Source organism: Giraffa tippelskirchi, chromosome 6 (genome assembly GCF_054371585.1).
Source record: "Giraffa tippelskirchi isolate mGirTip1 chromosome 6, T2T-mGirTip1v1.2.pri, whole genome shotgun sequence".
Classification (NCBI taxonomy): Eukaryota; Metazoa; Chordata; class Mammalia; order Artiodactyla; family Giraffidae; genus Giraffa; species Giraffa tippelskirchi.
This window is the reverse complement of record NC_137280.1, coordinates 70,420,759-70,445,359: the sequence shown is the minus strand read 5'-3', so window position 1 is coordinate 70,445,359 and position 24,601 is coordinate 70,420,759. Positions and strand designations below refer to the sequence as shown.

The 24,601-nt window shown below is 41.5% G+C and overlaps 1 protein-coding gene and 2 long non-coding RNA genes across 20 annotated transcripts in view; 1 reads left to right on the top strand and 2 right to left on the bottom strand.

The window, feature by feature from the left end:
* KHDRBS3 (KH RNA binding domain containing, signal transduction associated 3) overlaps positions 1–24,601 on the bottom strand; it is a 153,162-nt gene that overhangs the window by 102,890 nt on the left and 25,671 nt on the right. Inside the window, exon 1 of one of the 18 annotated variants that reach the window (XM_081504018.1) lies at positions 13,775–13,852. The exons of the other annotated variants lie outside the window; for them this stretch is intronic. The gene's annotated coding sequence lies outside the window, so the exon portion shown is untranslated. Of the gene's footprint in view, positions 1–13,774; positions 13,853–24,601 lie in introns of those variants that run through there. 18 annotated transcript variants of the gene reach the window in all.
* LOC145511194 (uncharacterized) lies at positions 31–23,810 on the top strand. Its single transcript, XR_014057621.1, has 3 exons — positions 31–1,262; positions 9,855–9,958; positions 23,450–23,810. It is a non-coding gene; the product is annotated as an uncharacterized LOC145511194 (long non-coding RNA).
* On the bottom strand, positions 11,461–17,446 carry LOC145511197 (uncharacterized). The gene is made up of 3 exons (XR_014057624.1): positions 16,873–17,446; positions 14,742–14,854; positions 11,461–13,690 (listed from the first exon to the last, which is right to left on the bottom strand). It is a non-coding gene; the product is annotated as an uncharacterized LOC145511197 (long non-coding RNA).

Below are 24,601 nucleotides of genomic sequence, written 5' to 3'. Positions count from 1 at the left end.
ACAGGGCAGATGACATCACAGCTGGAAGATAAGACAGTCTGTCCCGTGAACAACCAGGGAGGGCGGAACTAAAACGGCTTATTTCTATTTGAAGTGGAGGGAGAGCCATCAGAGGAGGCATCAAGCCCTCGGGACACCCCGCCAGAGTAAACCACAGGCGCCTGCCCTGCACCCCTCTCCCCTCTGGTCCTCTCCCCTCTAGCATCCAGCTCTTCTTGGCTTCTGAAGCACCAGCTCACTGAGGCTAGAGCTTCTGCACTTGTCCCCCAAGACGGGAACGTTTCTGGGGACTTTCCCCTACAACAGCCTTTTCTTTGGTGCCTCTGCTGAATTTCACTACCTAGAAAGGCTCTCTCTGACTTCCCAGACTGCTCAATCAAAACAAAGCAGCATTTTCACCACAGGTTTAACTTCCTATTTAAAGTCTGTCTTCTCCAACAGACTATCAGTCCCCCTGGCCACCCGCCCTTAACTCCTTTGGTGATCCTGACAATATACTGGGAAGGTTAAAGCATTGTTCACATTTTGCACATAAGAAAAATTAGAAAATATATTTCTAAAAGTCATACAGTTAGCAAGGAACATAACAAGACTCAAACCTCAGGTCTCCAAGTTGGAGACACTTTCCCAACACAGTCTATCAACAGGTCCTTAGACTATTTTGTGTAGCTAACAACCCAATAAAGCCTATGGTACATAGAGCTTCTATAAAGGAAACAAACATTCTTTACAAAACAAGTCCATGAGAGAATGCACTAATGAACCATGAATTCCTGTGCTGAGCCCACATGGAATCTATCCTTAGGATCAGAAACTGTGAGTTAGAAACCCTGATACCCTGAAACTCTGTCTATTCCCAGAGCCTCTGTTCTTCCCTGGGTGAATGATCCAAGGAACTGTATTCCATGAAGAAACAGATGGCATTCAAAGTGGATAATCTGAAGAGAATTTAATTAAGGGCCTATGTATAAAGATGTGAATATCCTAAAACAATAGCAACAAAGAATGGTGTGGTACTCTGGGGTTAGTTAGAAAGGAGGTATGACTGACCCAAAGGTGGGAAGCAGGAAGAGGCACAGAAGAAAAGAGACTGTGTGGAGAGGGCAGCCTGGCAAGGGTTATAATGTCCTCCAGGCCAGCAGCCAGCCTGTGCTGACCTAACAGGGAGGAAGCTAAAGTGCACACACTGGGACTGCACTTCCTTCTGCAGATCTGCTGCTGGTGGCTCCACAGGGAGGGACCAACCCAAGCAGAAGTCAGAGGTAAGAGTGTCTGCTGACGCATCCCTCAGCCCCCAGACACAGAGCAAAGGAAGTGGGACAAGAGGCAGCAAGCCAGTCCCCACTTTGGCTAAACTGAAGGAAGCTTTAAACAGAGCATCTGATGCCTCCTGCACATACAGAAGTTCCCATTTGTGCTGAGCACATAAAACATTACACAGCAAAGTACTGAAAAGTAATGAAAACCATTCTGAAAGTGAAAGTCACTCAGTCATGTCTGACTCTTTGCTATCCCATGGACTATAAAGTCCAGGCCAGAATACTGAAGGGGGTAGCCTTTCCCTTCTTCAGGGGATCTTCCCAATCCAGGTCTCCTGCATTGCAGGCAGATTCTTTACCAGCTGAGCCACAAGGGAAGCCCAATACTGGAGTGGATAGCCTATTCCTTCTTCAGGGGATCTTCCCAACCCAGGAATTGAACCAGTGTCTCCTGCATTGCAGGCAGATTCTTTACCAACTGAGCTATCAGGGAAGCTCATTTCAGAGATCACTTATTATGACAGTACTAGGTAAATAATAATAATTATGACTTTGTTTGCAAGGATTCACTGAGTTAAGGGCTGTGCATTTGACTTGAAGTCTCTCTTTATTTTAATGAACCCATCTATGATAGATCCCCTTCACTTTACAGAATAAGACCCTGAGGATTCCAATGGGTAAGAAGCTTGCCAAGGGCTGGACAGTTCATAATCTCTTTAAAGGGATTCACACTAAAGTTTAGCTAACTTGAAAGTCTATCTCATTAGCTGTTTAAAAGTTCTTAATAAAAATTCATCAAAGGTTCAGAAAAGAGTAAATAATATAAATTAGCCTGCACAATAAAGTTCTAGGGTAAACAGTAACATGGTCAAACCCTCCCCCCTAGACCCCTTGCCCAAAGACCTTAACTCTGTACAAACTTATTAAAGGACAGGGGTTAGCCTGGATCTATAAGGAAACAAGAAGTTCATATAAACACAATGATAATACCTACATGCTCAACATTCAGAAATCTATTTCAAAGTAATACAAGAACCTAGCTGGAGGATTTAAAATGATCTTAAAATATACATAGTATTCAAAGCCAATGTAAATTCTATCTGACAGATTACTAAAATGTTACTGTGGCTGTTGGTCTAAAAAGATATCCTTTAACCTCCAACATGACAAATGTTTTCACAAAGGAATTATTTTATTTAAGCAATCCAAACCTAACAGAACACCTATTAGATCCAAACCAGAATTGAATACACTAAAACCCGCCCAGATGAAATTGAGTCAAACAGCTCAAGATCTTGCAAATAATCTTCCATAAACAAGAAATAAATGGCACAGCAGAACAGAGATGCATATCATTCTCTAATAAGAATGAATAAGCTCATCATAAATACACAAAAATAAACCATCCAGGGAGCAAAAAATAGTCAATACTCTAAATATTAAAATGCTTGGAAGTAAACTTATAAAGACAGAGCTAGTATTTGTACACAAAGTATTCTTAAATATATACACACTGCATAAGACTAAAGCATATACACAAGGAAATTCCTCCAGGAAGGAAGGAAGACTGATTGGGGGGGGGGGCGGCAGGGGAGGAAGGAAAGACAGCTGACTCTTAAACAAGGAGGGGGTCAAGGGCGCTGATCCTGCACCCAGTCCAAACTCTGCATATAGCTTATGGTTGGCCCTCCATACCCATGGTTCCTCTGTATCCATGGTTCAGCATCTGTGGATTCAACCACTATTTTCTATTTTTAAAAACTCTGCGTATAAGTGGACCTGAACAGACCAAACCCACATTATTCAAGAGTTGGTTGTAATTCTACCCATCACAGGTAATTAACAAAAATATAACAATAACACTGACAGCTGGAATTTATTTACTGACAGTACTGTCCAGGTATTTAATCCTTGTAACAATGTAGAATAGCCGTAATCATTTTACAGAAAAGAAACAGAGATCCGGTGAGGTGGCTACAATTCCACTGCAGACCCAGATCTAGGATTCCAACCCTACTGTATTCTGACCCTAAAGCCTCCAGTTTCTTGGTATTACTGAAGTAAAGTGATCTTGACTTTGAGAAAAAATTATTTGGCTTATTATTTAGTTTTGAGGGAAACTAACAAAATTATTACAAGTATCAAAAGACATGATGTTTATCAAAGTGATCTGAAAACTGTAACACATAATGCAAATACAGGTTATTATTGTCTACCTAATACAAAGCCTAAATTGTGGTAACTGATTTACATGTATCTCATTGTAGAATGCGGAGAATGCAATGGCACCCCACTCCAGTACTCTTGCCTGGAGAATCTCATGGATGGAGGAGCCGGGTAGGCTGCAGTCCATGGGGTCGCTAAGAGTTGGACACGACTGAGCGACTTCACTTTCACTTTTCCCTTTCATGCACTGGAGAAGGAAATGGCAACCCACTCCAGTATTCTTGCCTGGAGAATCCCAGGGACGGCGGAGCCTGGTGGCTGCCGTCTATGGGGTCGCACAGAGTCGGACACGACTGAAGCGACTTAGCAGCAGCAGCAGCATTGTAGAATGGATTTCAAGAATTTGTGAAACCACAATTGCACTCATCTCACATGCTAGTAAAGTAATGCTCAAAATTCTCCAAGCCAGGCTTCAGCAATACGTGAACTGTGAACTTCCAGATGTTCAAGCTGGTTTTAGAAAAGGCAGAAGAACCAGAGATCAAATTGCCAACATCTGCTGGATCACTGAAAAAGCAAGAGAGTTCCAGAAAAACACCTATTTCTGCTTTATTGACTATGCCAAAGCCTTTGACTGTGTGGATCACAATAAACTGTGGAAAATTCTGAAAGAGATGGGAATACCAGACCACCTGACCTGTCTCTTGAGAAACCTATATGCAGGTCAGGAAGCAACAGTTAGAACTGGACATGGAAAAACAGACTGGTTCCAAATAGGAAAAGGAGTATGTCAAGGCTGTATATTGTCACCCTGCTTATTTAACTTATATGCAGAGTACATCATGAGAAACGCTGGGCTGGAAGAAACACAAGCTGGAATCAAGACTGCCGGAAGAAATATCAATAACCTCAGATATGCAGATGACACCACCCTAATGGCAGAAAGTGAAGAAGAACTAAAGAGCCTCTTGATGAAAGTGAAAGGGGAGAGTGAAAAAGTTGGCTTAAAGATCAACGTTCAGAAAACTAAGATCATGGCATCTGGTGCCATCACTTCATGGGAAATAGATGGGGAAACAGTGGAAACAGTGTCAGACTTTATTTTTTGGGGCTCCAAAATCACTGCTGATGGTGACTGCAGCCATGAATTAAAAGACGCTTACTCCTTGGAAGAAAGGTTATGACCAACCTAGATAGCATATTTAAAAGCAGAGACATTACTTTGCCAACAAAGGTCCGTCTAGTCAAGGCTATGGTTTTTCCAGTGGTCATGTATGGATGCGAGAGTTGGACGGTGAAGAAAGCTGAGCACCGAAGAGTTGATGCTTTTGAACTGCGGTGTTGGAGAAGACTCTTGAGAGTCCCTTGGACTGCAAGGAGATCCAATCAGTCCATCCTAAAGGAGATCAGTCCTGGGTGTTCACTGGAAGGACTGATGTTGAAACTGAAACTCCAATACTTTGGCCACCTCATGCAAAGAGTTGACTCATTGGAAAAGGCCCTAATGCTGGGAAGGATTGGGAGCAGGAGGAGAAGGGGACGACAGAAGATGAGATGGTTGGACAGCATCACCGACTCGATGGACATGGGTTTGGGTAAACTCCAGGAGTTGGTGATGGACAGGGAGGCCTGGTGTGCTGCGATTCATGTGGTTGCAAAGAGTTGGACACGACTGAATGACTGAACTGAACTGAATATGACTCTAGAAATTAAAATTCAGATAACTAAAAAATTCTGAGTGCTACCCCAAATTATCATTACACATTTTATCAAATTATTTTCAAGAGAAAAAATGCTTCCAGTGTACTGACCTCTTATCTTCCCTTTAAATATACTGCAGTCATTCACCAAACAAAAGGCATCATGGCAGAAAAAAGAAAAATACAAAGATAAGACACGATGATCACTGGATGCACCAGTGAAATGCAAATTTATCATCTAAACTAGAGGAAACACTCAATGACCTTCAGAAATGAGGAAGTTACTGGATTTTGTACTAAAGTGTAACAATTTTCAAAATAAACTTATAAGTGCAACGTGTTGTTTGTTTGTTTAAATCATATTAAAACAATAAAGATCAAGGGATGAAAGTCAGAGATGAAATGTTCCCTAAAACTCGTAGAAGGAATCTAACAATTTGCACAATTACTATTTCCGGACACCACCCTGGAGTCTCTGCACATGAAGCCCACACAATTCTCAGCATGCTGGGACAGGAATCAACGTCCCCTTGTACCTAGTATGTGGCAGACCTAAAGTTTGACTGCGGGACTGTCAGACTCTTAAAGGGTTTGCCTCTTCTCCGAATTACCACACAACTGGCTTCTGTGAAATAAAACTCATATTTTATGGCAAGACAAGAAAAATTTAAACATAAAGATTTTTCTCCGCCCTTTGGCCTCTTCTGTGCACTGTGTGCCTACATCATGCATCGACCAAACCTCCCTCCGGCAGAAATACCCGCTCAACCGTAAGAGCAACATTCTAGCTTCAACTAGACAACTCTTCAAAAAGATAACCTTCCTTCTTAATCTTGTAAAGGGCCACCCTGATCCATGGCCCACTACCTGCTTTATAAGCTTAGATCTGGACTGTGTAAACTGTCAATAATACATCATTTAATATATAGCCCTCTGACTCAAAAATGTATATAACTATGCTCTGGCCTCTAACAGGCAGAACAGTTCCCAGAACTTTCTGAGAGGCTATTCTTGGATTATAATTCACAATTTGGCTCAAATAAAATTTTAGACTGACTGATCAATTTTTTTCTGACACTTCAAAACCTCCTAAACCAACAGCAGATTAAACTCCACCTCCAACATATGAACAGAATTTTATAGGACGAGTCAGTCAACTGTATTCATTGAATGTCCACTGTTTACTGAGAAACATAACAGAAGCAACAGAGAAGATCAAAACATGAAAGTATAACAGTCCACATTAATTTCCAGCATGCTTCTACGCACGGTATGGAGAAAGTAGCAGTCAGGGCTCAGGCGGCCCACGGTTTTATCAGCCCTAAATTAATATTGGCTAATTTCTATTGATACACTTTCATCTGGTAGTAAGAAAAGTTCTGAAATAAGTTTTTATTGAAACCAGGTGCAAAGAAATGTCTCAGTTTCTACGTAAATCACCCAAAAAAGGCAGAAAAGTGAACTCAAATGACAGAGAAAAAAGAAGCTAAGAGTTCTTGTCATCCCAAATAGACCAATCCCTTGGCTCTTCCAAATGATCCAGGATTACTCCTAATATATCCCAACACATTTGTCAAATGAAGATTCAGTAAACCCCCAGACTAAGTGAAGACAACAATACATTAGGTTAATTCAAGTTAATAATGACTCAAGTCAATAACTATTGGGAGGAGGAATGGGAATAACTACTAAAGATTGGGAAAAAAAGGAAAATCTACTTTTTCGTTACACCTGCCTAAGGGTTAAGCCACATTTCTCACTTTTAATTGCAAACATCATTAAGTATACTGCAAAAGACCAGCTATCTTAAACAATTATCAGGCTCCAGAGGTCACCAATTAGAACCCTGCAAGGATTTGAATTAAAAAAAGGTTTTATGATTAGGTGAAGTAATGATCCAAGAAAGAGATTAGTTCTGTTCAGACTGCACTCATTATAAAACCCATTTCCTTTGTGTGAAGATTCAATGTCTTTCTCATTTATCCCGCTGGCATTATCACACTTTGAGATAGAAATATGACTGTACTAATGATATTCTATAACAACCATATAATACAAGCGTTTTGCTCTCTATTACTTTCAAATCTAATAAGATTACCAATGAATATTTTCTATTGGTTAAACGTACAATAATACAAACTCTGTAGGTGCGACAGACTGTGCAAAATAAATTCAAAGCAGGATACGATCATGCTTTGGCTATACATTTTTAGGTTAGTTTCAGAATCATAACTGGTCCTATTTATGCAGCAGAGAGTCAGAATAATTGGAGGGAAATAATCTTTAAGACATTAAGTCATATGTTTTCATATAACAATTATTTACAGGTTCACGTTTATAAAAGTAATTCTGAAAATAAATAGCATGATCAGGATTGCAATCAGATCCCCAAGAACATCAAGTCTAATGCTGTTTGAAGCCATATTGACAAAATCATGAGAGCTATGCTAGAATAATGAACACCACTAAAAAAGAAAAAAAAATGCAGCTTAATATGAGTATAAAACATATAAGATGCCTCAAATATTATATTTCCCTCATAACTCAATGTTCTTCTAAGCTACTAAACAAGCATAAAACACTTTTTAAAAACAAAATACAATTACAGCAGGAACATTTTTTTGTCACTTATATTTAGTCACCATAGAAAGTTAAGACATTGGTAAACAATCCAGCAGTGCACATTAATAGTCACAGGACAGGAAACTTCTCTACACAGACACCTACAAGTACTGAAAACGAGGACACCTTCCCACGTCGATTTCAAGCCAGGATGTGTTATCCGTACTAGGTCATTCTCCAGTCATATTTTATTTTCCTTCTCCTTATGAGTCAGATGCTGTCTCTTCACGGAGGACATTTCCACTGGAGATTTCCTCAAAAGGATTTGTCAAGTAAGGTACAGATCTTCACATTCGAGACCAAGCTGTACATTAACATCATTTAGGAACTTACAGAAAAATAACTACACTAAGGCCAGTCAACAGCATTCCTCTGTTTGTCCTTCAACCATCAAGTACCTGGTTAAGCAATCATGTATTCTAGTGGGTTCCACTTGTCAAACCTACTGACAACTGACTCAACTATTTTAAGGCTAAATATATAGTTAACGTTTAACTTCAGGAAACTGCACCACATGGACAAGTGAGACGGAATCACAGGATAAACACAGAGCATTACTCCAGCATTACTCCAGAGCATTACTGACGACAAGTATTTTAGGTTGATGTCTGACTGCCCTCAATTCTCTTTTCTTAAACACAGAGGTGAGATAATTTATTGATCTATTCTATGAATGAGTAACAAACAAAGATGAGAACACAGAGACTAAATAACATGGCCAGGAATCCAGAGAAGTGTTCCCCTAGAGTTTCAAGAATTTGCCAATTTTCAAGCAACAATGGTGACTGGCTCACCAACGGGCCGCAGTCCATAATCAGATATACAATTAATGTTAAGTATCACCATTTCATCAGGGAAGGGAGATGAGAGAAAGGGGATGACTGAGGACAAAAGATGTCTAAAGGGGCTCTGTAAGAGAGAAAATAATAAAAACCAAGTTGAAAAGCTCCGTTCAAGGCAAAAACAAAAACAACTGAAATAACTGAAATGGCCACCCTGAAGGGTTAACGACTGAGCAGAGAATCATTGACTTGTATACAATTATTTCTGTGTGTCATGCAAAAGAGGGATTAGATTTGGTCAGTATTAAGGTCAGTGACACAGCATTAAAACTGAAAGAGAGAGAGAAAGGAGCTACCATTCATTTTAGAGATGAAGATTTTAAAAATAGCATTTTCCAAAGATGGAACCAGCTATCTTGAAGGAATTTTAAGTTCATCCATAGAGGCCTGACCAGCAGGCTGGACCCACCTGACAGGAATGTTATAGAAAGGATTCAATCACCTGATGGCAAGCTAAATTTGAAGGTTCCTTTCAAATCTGAGATCTGCATACGTCCCTATCATTTGTCTCACTGACTACCTCTCATAAACACAAAACTGTGTTATTAATCATCACATGCCCAGTACTGAGTTGTGCATCATGAATATAACATGCATTCAAAAAATATTTGTTTAGTGAATGAGAGTGAATGATGATGTTCTTCATGGAAAAGCACAGTAAGATTTGATGAACTTTTAAGAATACCCAACGTCTGAATTAAGCAAAACGAAAGTCATCTATCTACCTTTCATCTTCCTCAACAAACCATCTCTGCCAGTTACTAAGCACCATCTTTCTGCTCCATATACACCCATCAAGATCGCTGGACAGAGAACTCACAAGCCCTGCTTCTCTGCTGCCTGGGGCTCCCACTAGGTTCTGCATCAGGGAGGCCAGAGTAGGGTGCTGTCCCTTCCATTTTGCTCCAGTTCCTGGCAGCATACAGAATAGAGTTTCCAAAATTCTGGCAATGACTCATTTTTCACATTCTCCCACCTCCAATCTTTGCTCTAGGTCAGCAAGCCAGGACCCCCTCCTCAGAGGCCTGAGTCACTGGACTTAACGGGTCTTGGTCCCAGATCCACGGAGCATTTCCTCCCAAGTGTCTTCCCTTTGTTCCTCCAGCCCTGGTGGTTCTGGCTCAAGGCAGAGCCTGTGTTACTGTTTCTGTGTCCCTTCAGTATCCCTCATTTGCTTTTTCAGTCATCGAGCACTTCCCTAACCAATCCTTTCTATCAAGTCTCCTTTGTTACAACACCTGCTGTGATTTCTGTTCTCCTTACAGACACACTACCTTGGTGAGTTCCCGGAAGTACAGGGGACAGTGCTGGACATCTCAGGACTCTGCGTCACATGCCATGCTGGGCCTCCATCGGCCACAAACAAATGGTGAGTGAAGGACAGTGAAGTAGCGGGAGGACACAGGGTCGGGGGGCAGTCCCAGCTTGACCACTAGTGGACCTCTGGCAAGTCACTAGCTTCGCTGAGCCCTCCTCTCTTCAACTGTAAAAACGGTGGAACCCAGGTTTGTGTGACCCAGCCCCAACTCTGGGGGCCAGAAGTCACTAATCTAATGATATCAGCATCTTCTAATTCGATGCTTCTAGTTTAATATCACTTGAAAGCCCAAATAAACATCTTCAGACCAGTGATTTATAAATGGTAAGAAGGCTTTCCTGGAAGCATCTCTTCACCTGCTGAGAGCGCTTTCTTGCTTGCTCCCTCCGTCTCGGGGATGGGAGCTGCTGTGTAACTGAAGAACTGTGGGTGGGCGTGTTACTCCCCACTCCACCTTCAGCATCTACCATAACCATCACCATCAGAGTCTGGAAAACCGGTATCTACATAATGGCATTAGCATAGATGGTCTCTATACAATGGAACCATAGTGAATATCCTGGAGGCTGAATTATCTCAGCTACATCTCTGATTTCCCCTGTGAAAAGCACAGGAAGACAATACAACCCAGGACTATGTAAGGCAGGTGATGTTTACCTTGCGAGGCAGACCTATCAGCGTCCTAATCTGAGAAGCATAGAGTAAATGTCTATGAATATATAACCATTCAACACATTATTCACAGGAAAAGTGTTTATCATCAGCAAAACATATGCTATTCCAAGAACTAATTAAGTTTACAAACTGTGCTGTGAGTACCAGAAGGTAGTAGACATACAAATCATATTGTTAATTATGCCTCTGACAAAGAAACTGTATTCCAGGTATTATATACAAATGGTACAACCAGCCAAGTCCTTTAAATTCCATGATCTCAAGCTCAGGAACAAATGAAGCCAAAACATGAGCATAAAATGAATATAAAATTAAGTTGCTTAGAGGAAAAGTTCAAAAAGCCCTACATGACTGGTTAACTGCATTATTTTGTCACCTGTTTTTGCTCATGGCCCTCCCAGAGCAGCCCACTAACCCTCAGCCTCCAGACAAGCACAACTGTCTAGCTTTTTGACACCTGCATTGAGAGAATATAAATTAATGATAATATGGGAAAAAAAGAGCTGAATTTAGTGAGACTTAAAGTGAAAAAAACATGGGTTCAAATCACAGACCAGCACTTACAATTGACACTGGGAAAAAAATCAGCAAGTCACAGGGCTCTCAGCCCCGGGCCATCAGTTAGGGACACTGACACCCACAAAGGGTCGCAGGGATTCATGGTACACCTCAGACACTCAGTCTCAACATGTGCACAGCAGATTCCAACCTCCTGCATACTCCAGACTTCTGTACATTAATGCACACAGAGTCATATATGAAGAGAGGGCTAATAAAACTGTAATGAATATTTAAATACTAATATAATGAAAGCAAAGATCATCAGAAGAGATCAGAGTCACAGTCGTCTAGATTTTCTTGTAGTGAGAAAGCTGATTGGTTGGGGTCAGGCCGCCCCTGGGCAGGGTCTGGGCACTGCTGATCAAATTAGGGGTACATATCTGTCAGTCAGAAGGTCTTTAGGTGAGCTATTTATCCTCTCTGAAACTCTTACCTCCTCACTTAGTTGAGGTGGAAATGAAATGAGATCATAGGGAAAAAAAAAAGATTCACAACCTTAAACAGTTACTCAAATACCAGTGGAATCAGAGCAAGGGCCCCGGGGGCTTCCTGTGCGGGAGGGAGGGTCCACTCAAGCAGGAGAAGAAGGTGGGAGTGTCTGGTGACACAGCTGAGAAGGTGGAGAGACTGGAGACAGACTGGGAAGGACTTCGGACGCTCCGCTGAGTGAGCAGGTGGATAAGGTCAGGACTGGAAGAGGCAGGGACACAGGGCAGGAGTGGGAGAGAATCAGGGTTCAGAAAGAGAGGAACTGCATCCTACAGCAACACCCCATGGCCATGCCACTGACACTCACGACTCAGTGTCCACAGCTTGTTTGTGCGACTTCCATAAACAAAGATGCCATGTAAAGGCTGCACAGGAGCAAAAAAACATGATAAAGAAAAAGTGGATCTTGAGACCCTCTACAGGCCTCTGTAACTGCCTACATCAAAAGAGTGAAGCAAATTTTAAAACCTCAATACTTCATGCAAAAAGTGCACAATGTGCTGGTATGAATTTCAGTGAAAAATCTCACACATTATATGTTAAATCTAAGGCCGTAGGCTGAAGACTGAAAAACGTGAGAATTACTACACAACAGCACCCACAATGCCTTCCTGTAGAGTCATTTTACTCTGAGACTAAAAATTAAAACATTAAAGAAAATTCTGTTATATAACATCTCTGAAAGAACCAAAAACCTCTACACTACAACTTTTCTACAAAACAGAAAGAACACAAGTGACAAGCTATATACCTTTGGTAAACATGATTAACTCCAACTAGTAAAGCAGATATAAATCTTACTGAAGGATGGGTAAAAACCTGTGACTTGATATTTCTTTTCTTCTAGTCTACTTCTAGCTTAAATCTGTTGAATTCATGCCTACCTACTTCCTTCAAACGCAATCAGATCTCTTAAACACTCTTTATACCTTTTAAGTTTCTTACTCAATTGCTATATTTGTTTCTTAAAGAAATGATTTTTACAAGTCACAGAAATTATATATTAAAAAAAAAACAACAACTGTGCCTGAAACAAGAACCAACAAAGGTAAGAACAGTGACTGATATTTTACGTGGACTTCCGGAAGTCTGAATGCCAAGGCATCAAAACTTTCTGCATGCTCATAAGTCACCAACCGCATATAACAAAGACCCTAAATTCTAAGAAAGAAAAAATTACAAAACAGAAAAGAAAATAAGGGGAGGGAGCTCAGAACTAAGCCTGTGCCATCATTGGCTTTTCTTTTTTTAAATAAAATGTCTGCTCAGTCAAAGATGGGAGTCAGCATTTACTGAGAGCCTCCTGAAGCACAGACAAACATTTCTGGCACTTTTAAATATACTGTTATCTTCGAGGGAGGCAGAAAAACAAAGGAGGGTCTTATCTTGTCTATGGAACTGGTAAGTGAAAGCACTAGATATTGCATCCGAATGTGATAAAATGTGATACACTTAATATAAGCTTTCACTAACTCCTCGATAATCATTTTACTCACCTTTCCAACACATTCACTCCCTGCTACCTGGCAGCATCTACCATACTGTTTACATCTGTCTTAATCATGGCTGAATTTCAGCACTCAGGACAGCGTCTTACACATGGCAAGTACAGAATGAATAAAGGAATGTGACTGTAAGACTTGAGTTCCCTGTTGTTTTTGCCATGAACTATTAAGTGACCTTGACCAAACTATTAAAAGTTCTCAGAATTTTATTCCATTTCTTCTAAGAATTATTTTCCAAGCTCTCTACCTCTTCCCAGTCCAGCCCACCCCAGCCCAGGTCAACAACACATAACTAACTGCCTTCTGAGAAGAAGATGGGGTGGACTTCTGCTTCCTTTTCAGAAAATTCCTCTTCTGAGTAGTCTTTCTCCTTCCCATTTCAATATCTGCTTCTCCAATCTTCCATCAACCCTATGAACTCCTCAAACTCTCTGACAAATTCAAGATTTGTTGGTCAGCCAGAGTCAGTTTCCATTCTTTGAAAACAAAGGACTCTGAGTGACACAGTGGGAAGCAAAATCTCCTCCACGTTGTAAGTGCTCCAAGATGACTTCTTTTCATGTAACCCATTAAAAAAAAAAAAAAAAGGCTTTAGTCAAACTACTACCAGATCCTGCCTGCCTTATAAATACCTCACAGTTGCATTTCTTCCCGATCACCACAGCTCTACTTCTGCCTAAACTTCCATCTCTTCTTGAAATCCTTTTGTCTGTTTCTGGGGCTAAGTCTCATCTTCCTGAGCAACTGTAGTGATTTTCCAGAATCAATAATGCATTTAGAGACATGTAGTATCATTAAGTATGAGAATATGACTTTATACTTAAAAAACCCATCAAGTGATAGCTTTAATTCTATTATAGAACTATACAAAGATAAAGTTTAAATGTAGCAATTCTTTTTCATTTTAACCTTGTGGCAGCATGAAGGGGATAAGAACTCTAGGAGGGGAGAAGAAAAAGATAAAAGGAAACTATTTAAAGAATATTTTTTCCTTGCCATCTAATATAAAAAACCTCTTTGATCAAATAAAATCCAGAGTAAATCTCCTCCCTCCAGGCAAGGTTAAAAACTCAGGGAGAGAATGTAAGTAAGATAAATGACTTTAAGGCACTGTGATGTGTTCCTAGAGTAAAAATTAATAATTTTTAAAATCTAAGATGTGTAGATACTACACACTAACAAAAGTATGACCTGCTGGCTATAGCCTCTATCTCAAATTTTGTATCTTCAGAAACAGGAAATCATAATGAAATCAAAGTTACAGATAAGAGCAGCAATTTCCTTTTTGTATAGATAAAGAAACATACACACATACAGCCAAGTATTTAGAAATTCTAATAGCATGAAAGTGGATCAGTAGAAATACTGATTTAATAATAAGAAGGGGATTTAATTTTAACTCCAACACAGAAAGCCACATGACTTTGGTCAAATTACTTAATCTTTGACACTGTCTTTTAATTGGCAAAATGTAGGTCATGATGGGCTTTCCTGGTGGCTCAGACGGTAAAGAATCTGCCTGCAATGTCGGAGACCTGGGTTCGGTCCCTGGGTTGGGAAGATCCCCTGGAGAAAGGCATGGCAACCCACTCCAGTATTCTTGCCTGGAGAATCCCATAGACAGAGGAGCCTGGAGAGCTACAGTCCATGGAGTCACAATAGTCAGACATGACTGAGCACAGTACAGATCATGATGCCTTAATATGCAGAGTAGTAACTAAAACAGAAAACAAATATAAACAAGTCGAATAGGCAGTAGATATTTATGTTAAATATTTACTTATACTGTTAATAATATTTCATTTAGGCACATCTAAGGTGACACCCTTCCCTCCCAAAAAGACACTGTAAACATCAACCCCTCTCATCCACAAAGCTCTTTGCTTTCTTCCAACTCCTTTGCCTGTGCAGTTGGGTGCCCACCCACTAGAACAGGCACCAAAACTGACCTGTGGTTGCAGGGTAAGAGAAATAGGAAAAACAAGTAGATTCTAAGAAGAAAGCAGAATGAACAGAACCATTGGGAAACGGATCTACTCCAAGTTTATGATGAGGAGGCTCCTTTCAAATACCCAGTCTGTGACAGCAGCACCTTATCTTCTCCCAGCTCCAGACCACGTGCCTGGGGGCAGATTAATGTCTGTCTTACCTCTTCCTTATCCTCTACACCTCAGGGTAAATGCTTAATATATTTAAGATGACTAAATGATTAACACGTGTACTTATCACCTGTACTTATATCCAAAACAAACAAGAGAAGAAGCAAACAAGTATAACCCTTACTTACCCCTTCAACATAATTTTCATTCACCTAAGTATGAAATGTCTTCTGCATGCCAGGGACTCTGCTGGCTGCAGAGTTCTTCCAGAAACAAGACAGAAAGAGATTCGGTGATCACAAAACGTAGCAGAGAAGCGAAGGCAGGCATCAGGGAGATAATTACAGCAAAAGGTGATGAGTCCTCGGGTAGGGGGTGCACAGACTGTGAAAGGCAAGCCCCAAAGCCTGAAGGAGTCCACCACAGGGTCAGAGGTGTACAGGCAAGCTAAGACTTGTTGAGAGGTTTTCAGTACAAGAATCACAGGCTCAGGTCTGGCTGTTACAAGATCTCACTGGCCATCCTAGATGGATGGTCTGCCGGGGATAAGCAACTTCAGCAGGGCAGATGGACCACTTAGGAAACGGCTGCTGAGACGTTTCTTAATGACTAACAGCTCTCCTTACCAACCCCCCAAAAATTCCCAAAGAAAGCAAGTTTTATGTACTGTGGCTTCAATGTCTCAGAGCAATGCAATATGGACAGAACATAATCAGGGTCTTCTCATCTTTGAGTTTGTGAACATCTCGAAGCCAATTCATTCCCTTCAAACAGAGCCATGAAATACCCTTCAATGAACGCGTGAGTCTAAGAATCAAACCACAAACACAGCATAAAATAAAGAAGATAGTTTCACTGCACCTGGTGATTCGGTGGACTTACTATCACATGTAACTCATCTGACAGAGACCTGATTACTAACAGAATAATAATATATTTTTGAGAAGTTGCACAGGATAGTACAAAACAAACGGCCAATTTCTAGCCTTGTGACCTCAGATAAGTTACTTTTTCACTTGGTTACAACTTTACTCATTTTAAAAGATGGAGAAAATACTACCTACTTTTCATGACTATTGAATAAAAGTAAGTTCAGGGTATAAAGGAACACCTACTATTTGCAGGGAAAAAAACACCTACTAGTACAGTGTCTGACAGCAGATGTTAATAAATGCTGCTTTCACAGGCATTTACATTAAAACATCAACTTCTTCTGATGGGTCACTTCATCTGTATAGACTTGGCCTAATATCCTTACAAGTCTTGTTTCTTTCATTCCCTCTCCCAGCCCAAGAAAAGAGCCTCCATATGTGCAGCTTCCTACATAGTAACAGACCACAAGACAAGCGCTTATACTAAAGGTAGGAAAGCTGAATCATGCAGAAAGCACATGTTTACAAACCTGGAAGCCTTCAAAACAACCATTAAAATGGAGCAATAAGTAGGAGGAAAAGGCAGGCAGGAGGGATGCTGCTAAGGTCTTGAGAAATACCCTCTTCTCAGAAACACCCATATACACCCACCACCAGAACACAGGGGCACCTCTGCCACATCACTGGAGGCAGCACAGTGGGTTTTCTGAAGCCCCCAAAGGGCACTGACAGCCAAGTGTGGGAGTGAAGTAGGGAAGTCCTACCTGGACCGTGCTGCTGTGCACGAGAGCAGCATGTCCTACTGGAACCATGCCTGTGCTCATCACAGTTCAAATAACGCAGACAGTGGCGATTTCTCTGTTACTCCTCCCACAGAGAGATGCGAGCCAAATTCTTTCGTCTTGAATCTGGGCTCACTTCTCTGACTCAACCAACAGAATGCAGTAGAAGTGGCACCCCGGAACTTCTTAGGAAGCACTGCAGGTCCTGCTTGGCCTCTTGACATGCTCTCCATCCCTTTGGGAAACCCCAAAGGGGCTGGAGCTCAAAGTCTGGAGCTCTAAGAAGCACATGGCATGCATGACGAGGCTATAAGCCAGCTAGATGGCCCACAGCTCGGACTAAGCTCTCAGCTGAGGTCCCGGCACCAACGGCTGCCCTGCCAGCTGTGGGAGGGAACCCCTGGATGCCCAGGCTTCAGGTGACTGCAGCCCCAGCCTCCCACCTGCTGCCACACGAGAACCGCTCAGAGGGACCCAGGCACACACACCACATACTGCTCTGGACCACTTCAAGGCTGCGGTGGCTGATGACACAGCCACAGAGAACAGACACACTGACCAGGGTGTGCAGATGTCAAGCTGATGAATATCACCAGGCAGTCACTTGCCTCGGTATTAACCAGCCTTCTCCAAGTTCAACATGGCCGACATTTACTTTTTTTAAAATCGTGGTATGTGTTCTTTAAATACTTCTGAAGAGTTTCCTTCAATTCCTTGATCTATCTTCTTAAACGAGCTTTTTTTCTTTTCAGTCTGATCTTTCTATTTCCCTACAGTTTTCCTCAATTTCTGCTAATAGAGATCAGTGGCTAAGCATGGCCCTCAGCTGGAGGTGCAATGCCAGCTTTCCCCCTCCCCGGCCCTTAGCTTATCCACAGAGTCTACTCTCCCCCGTGAAGTGAGTGAAGGTCACTCAGTCATCTCCGACTCTTTGTGACCCCATGGACTATACAGTCCATGGACTTCTTCAGGCCAGAATCCTGGAGTGGGTAGCCTTTCCCTTCTCCAGGGGATCTTCCTGACACAGGAATCGAACTGGGGTCTCCTGAATTGCAGGCAGATTCTTTACCAGCTGAGCCACAATTCTCCACAGCACATATGTACATTTCAAAAGGAGTATTTGCTTAAACTACACATTCTAAAATGTTAAAAATACCACACATCTACACTTAAAACACAAGTAACTACTATGTCTACCTCGCAGTGACTCATTCCCCAAATTCTCTAATCATCTTCCTAGAGGCAAAAAATATGCTTTTTCACACACTGCCCTCCTCCTGACATTCACACCCATTCATCCGGCTACAGTGACTGCCCAGATGCCAGGACTGGGACCACACAGAATTCAACCCTGGTACAATAAACAGACTTGCAATGGAAAAGTGCAAGTGTTAGTCGCTCAGTTGTGTCTGATTCTTTACGACCCCATGAACTGAACCCCACTAGGCATCTCTGTCCATGGGATTCTCCAGGGCAAGAATACTGGAGGGTAGCCATTCCCTTCTCCAGGTGATCTTCCTGACCCAGGGATTAAACCCAGGTCTCTCCTGTACTGCAGGCATATTCTTTACCCTCTGAGCCAGCTGGCCCAAATCAGAGTATAATATGATAAGGGAAAATATGGAAGTCACAAAGGACCCACAAACACCATGAAGAAAATGGAGTTTAACTGCTGTTTATCAACACAAATTCAGTAAGGGGACAACACCACCTTTCTGATTATCATATACTAACCCTAAAGAGCAGGTATCAATGAAATTACAAACGTAACAATTGTAGAGGAAAAAAAAATTAATAAAACCAAAATCTACTTCTTTGAAAAGAAGCTCAATAAAATTGATAAGCCCTAGACAGACTGAGAAAAAGAGTGAAGATATACTACTAACACCAGGAATAAGAGTGACATCACCACAAATCCCACCATTATTAAAAGGATAAAGAAATATAACCCAACAGTTCTATATCAATAAATTTGATACTTCAGATGAAATGGACAATTTCCTTATAAGACACAAAACTACTAAAGATCACTCAAGAAGAAAACGGCAACACAAATAAGCCTTTACCTATTAAATAAACTTAATTCATAGATTCATAAATTGGTGACTATGTGTGGAGAAAGCATACAGTAGATATTACAACATATCCTTAAAAAAATTAGTGATTTTTCCTGTTATCAAAATTCTCAAATGTGCAAAAAATTTTAAAACCTACTTTATTACATTAGAATAGCAGTTTATAGAATAAGCAGTTACTAAACTGACAAACAGAACAACATCAAACAACATGTTAATAGTTATTGGTCAAGAAACTTAACTTATTCGCGGAACAAACTTTTCTACATCTTCCTGCAAAAGTACAAAGCATTACCATGGTCTCACAAATCCAGGAGTTTTCCGTCTCTTTAGTCTTAGGATCCCTTTTGACTTGGACTCATACAAATTTTTAAGAATGTCAGAGAGTTTTTTTATTTATGCGTTACATAATTCATCAATATTTACCATCTTCTTACAGAGATGAAGGAGACATGGGTTTGATCCTTGGGTCGGAAAGATCCTCTGGAGAAGGAAATGTCTACCCACTACAGTATTCCTGCCTGGAGAATCCTGTGGACAGAGGAACCTGGCAGGCTACTACAGTCCACAGAGTCACAAAGAGTCCAACATGACTGAGCAAAAGAACATGTGTGCACAAATTAAAACTGAGAAATTTTAAAAAATTAATTTAAAAATAATTATTAAAAAAATAATAATTATTTAGTTCTAAAACATCAGTCATAATAAGTAAGTGTACCAATGGCATAAATATTAGATATATAGAGTCAAATGCTAGTTGCCATTTGTTTTCAGTGCTATTTTTGTCATTACCTATTTTAATAATCTGTATTTAAACTTAAAGGTATTAATTAAGCAAAGAGGTGGTTTTTTAAAAATCCAATAAAAAATAAAGAACAATTCTCTTATCATTCATGACTAACAATGGCAGATGGTGAAGTTTAGAATTTCAATCCCTGGTAACACTTCCTTTTCTAAACAATGTACCTCAGTCTGCTCCTTGGCTTTCCTCTTAACACCTGACTACACAATGCCTTGTATTACTCACTCACTTTCATATTATTAATTTTTTCAAACCTAATGATATAAAAAATCCTGCATCCCGCACCTGTGTTTCAATAACTCTAACAATACCAGTGATGGCACTGATGATAACACTCTGCCTTTGTGTTACACTGACTGTTTACAAACTGAAGTGTCTCTCATGTCTTCCAGTTGATCTTACTCCGCACCATCATCTCGCCACTTTAAAGAGGAGGGCACAGAGCAGGAAGTCATTTGTCTGAGGTCACAGGGTTCAAAGAAAGGCTCTACATCACCAGCATCCATGGAGGGTTTAAATAAAGGTTCTTCTTTAAATAAAAGCTCTTGTTGCTGTTACATCAGCAACATCCATGCAGGTGTAGAGGGAGGAAGGGCAGGCCTTTCCCTCCAGGTACCATTTCTTGAACAGAACACTGCACTGAACAAAGAGCAGTCTACTTCCTAAGGTCTAAAGTTACAAAACCAAACTGTAGACAACTTTCGTCAAAAGAAAGGGACACTGGATAGATGTGTCCTTATTCACAGCTGGAGGTGGGGTCAAAACAGTTGCTGGCCTTGGATGAGAAGGCCTGCTCCCTCCACGTGTAGATACAGATCCATGGCTTCCCTCTTCCAAGGAAGAACCCCAGTCTTTCCTAGATACATGGGGCCCTTCCAACGCATCTGGAGGGATTAAGACTATGATGAGCACTCTGTAACCAGGAAATATTAAAGTGTTTCTGTATCTACAACACACATGTCATTTATTCCACAAGTCTCTGAAGCCCACTATGTGTTACGAAATCAACAGTGACCAGAGACACATCACATGCCTTGCTGGACCTTACATGTTAATGTTAAACATACTAACCACCACTGACAAATGATGTTAAATGATAAATATACTCAGACATTATGTGAAAATATTTAAATAATTTAAAATGTTGAGAAAAACGAAAGAGAAACAAAGATTATACAAAGGAAATTTATTTTACATACGTCTAAAGCTCAAGGTCGGGGCTTCTCAGGTGGCACTAGTGGTAAGGAACGTGCTTGCCAATTCAGGAGACCTGGGTTCGATCCCTGGGTCAGGAAGATCCCCTGGAGGAGGAAAACAGCTACCCGTGTTCCAGCATTCTTCCTGGGAAATCCCAAGAGCAGAGAAGCCTGATGGGCTATAGTCCATGAGGCCACAAAGAGTTGGACACGACTGAGTGAGCACACATTCGATGTTCAATGTCAAAATACCAGACAGGAAAGAAAAATCATTTTTTTCCAAACAGATGAGCTCAAACTGCCCTCTTTTAGAAAAAGAGAGAAAATAAAAGAGCAGAATCAAAATGGTGTCTTTCATCAGAGATGCTTTTGGAAATGAATATTTTTGTGCAATATTATTCATGTTTGACCAGATCTGATTACAGTATTTCTGCAAATCAATTTCTGTCACAATTAAGCATGCCAACTTATAAATGAATATACACCATATAAGAATGGGTTTTGCTACGTAGGTAAACATTACTGTTATTATTCAAATTGTGCTCATATACTGGAACACCTGGGAGACAAAACATAAGACATACATACTTAAATATGCACAGGTTATATATAAACAACTATTACTATTCCTTTTCAATGGAGCTGAGAAAGCTGTTGAAGTTACTTTGGAGGGACCTGGGCTTAAGTAGTTCCTGCCACTTGACTACAATATAATCCAAGGCAAGTTACTGAACCTCTCTGAGCTTCAGTCTTGTCACTTAGACAATGGAGACCACATCCACTCTGACCACTAACAAATCTCTAATTTCTGGAGGAGTCTAAACTTCGCCAATCTCCCCTTGACCCACCAACAGGAGCTCGGACAAGGGCTAGGGACAAGTGGACTCTGGCAGACAAAATGAGGCCACCACCCATTTACTGTCCATCCATCCAAATGCCTCTGCCCTCATAAAGTTTGGCTTCTGTGGAAGGGATGGTCATCCAGAGAGAAAAATAAAGAATCGTAAACGGTACTGGAGAAGGACTTGGGTCCATCAACCACAGTCACATTGCTTGCTTCTCCCACAGGTGGTCCACGGGCTGGCAATGAGCCGGAGAGCCTTGGGACCATGCGCATATCACCCCTGGAAAGCTAAGGGGGGATCAAATGGAGCACATGGACCAGGCTTCTTGGACACACTGCCCTCTACACCCCTGGGCCCCTGGTCCAGGACCACAGAAGTCAAGCAAAAACAACACATAGTACTCAGAAGCTAAAGTCTTTGGCAGGTGCAGGAGGATATATTTTGAAGGCCTAGGCAAATGAAAAAAATACACAGATCAAGGATGCTACTCAATCCTACATACCTCATCAAGCTATTAAGAGGCTTAGTGAAGCAACACATGAAAATCTTTGGTAAAAGAACCATAAAGTGACCCACAAAGGCCATCATCATCATTACCACTACCTTTACCATCATCATTTAGTTCTGCTTGTGCTTGATATCACCGAGGAACAGCTAATATTCAAGGAATTAACTTCACCCCAAAAGATGGAAGCTACACCACATGAAATCTTGCATAAAACAAATAATTTCCTACAATAAGCAAAGCAAGAGTTTAGATGAGAACTAAACTCTTGGTATTGAAGAGTAAGTAACCAGACAGAAAATGAATTCCTATTATCTCCTTGCAAGCTAGCCATCAGAGCATCTGATGTGACAACAGGTGGCAGCCATTCCTCCCACTGACATGCCAGACCTCCCATCTCGAAATCTCGGCTTCTCTGGCTGCAATGCCCTTCTCCACCTGGAGACAGCTGGCGCTGAGTAGCCCTTCAACGCTCTTCAAGGGTAAAGAACGTCATTTCTGTCGCTCTCCCCGTCCCACTCAGGCTAATGCACTGCTTTCCTATCAGCGCCCCCAGGGCACCATCGGCGTTCCTTCGTCCACTTCTCTTACTGAATGCCAACATGCCAGCCACCCTGACAGGCGCTGGGGATACAGTCACAAGCAGACAATGTGCTGTTTGCATGCAGTTTACACTCTAGGAGGGAGATAGACGGTAAACGCATCACCTGCCAGACGGAGAGGGATGCTCCGAAGAAAAGAAACTGAGGTGAGGACCTCTCCCCGCTCGTGCACAGTTTATCACACCGCACACAGTCTAGCAGATGCGGCTCCTTCTTTCTTATTGGTTGCCACCTCCCCAGCAGGTAGCACAGTGCTTTAACAAATACAAATTGTAAAAATAATAATAATAATAAAAATCTTAATAACAGCAGCTGACATTAATTGAATGTTCCCACTCACCATGTAATGAATGCTTTATGTATGTTAGCAGATCTTCGCAACAGGCCTTGGAGGTAGTGTTTTTACAGTTTCCACAATTTACTCGGGAAATTTAAGTACTGAAGGGTTAAAATTACTTGCTGCTGGCTCTGTGCCCAGCACACAATCGTCTACATTCAGAGTAGGAATCTGATTCACATACGTTATACTTTTAGTTACAGAGACAGCCTAGCTTCAGAGATTCTGAAGTACGGAGACTGCCCCGACTTCCGCCTGCCGCCGCCATGACAACGCTGCCCTGACCGCAAGCTGCCGAGCTGAGCGCCGCCGTGGGCAACGCAGACCGCACGCGCTACAGCAGCCTGTGGGCTCCTCGCCACAGCCCTTCATCTCTGGGTTTGGTGCTGTGCAGCAATGCAATTATAATACAGTAATTACTGGTTTGAGCAGACGACGTTTTCAGATAGGTCTGACCGTTGTACCACATGTTTAAAATATAATGAGCAACTTTCAAACATGAGCCAGGTGGAAAGGGGATTTGACTAGTAAACATAACATTTCAGTAGGGAAAACCAATCCGAGTCTTGACCTTTCTTTTTATTGGACAGGGTTACAGAGTTAGGGAGACAGAGAAAGAAAGGGAGGAAAGAGACTCGATGTCTAAGAATGTTTCGGGGAAGAAAAAAATGCTACTACTGTTCCCAGAAATAAGCACAAGAACAGTAACAAAGCAAAACCTACTATTTAATGCCCTGAGTTCCTCTTCAGATGTTCTGATGGGGAAACCCTTATGAAAAAGAAAGGAATGAACACTGGCTGGGCACCTGCTCTGTGTCAGGTACAAATGTTTCCTTTACCTCCCTGACCTTCACACACACACACACCTCCCCAACCACTCAGCTGGCTGGGTGATGTCACCCCCTCACCTAGGAGGGTACTGCTGCAGGGAATGTACCTGCCCACGTCCTCGTGGCTAACAGCTGGCCCAGAGCCCACCTGCCATGTACTCTGCCAGACTCCCTATTCAAACAGTGAAATCAGAATCTCAAAGGGAAAGCTCTTTCCAGGCCCTTCCCACCCATCCCAACACACAAATTCCAGACCAAAAACTTAGAAAAAGAAACAGTGAAAGGGGGGGGGGGGGGAGGCTCCAGGTCCATTTGGGACCATGGAGGTATAAGGACAATGGGCATGTAACTGGTACAAAAATATCTTGGTCTGGTAACCAAGAGTTCAGCTCCACCACCCTTTTCTCAAGTCTTAACCCTTTACAAAAGTAACCATTTCCTATATCCCAGGGCAGCACTGTGAAATGCTTTGAAATTCTACGGTGGGTTTTATCAGATGCAAATCCAAATACTATATAC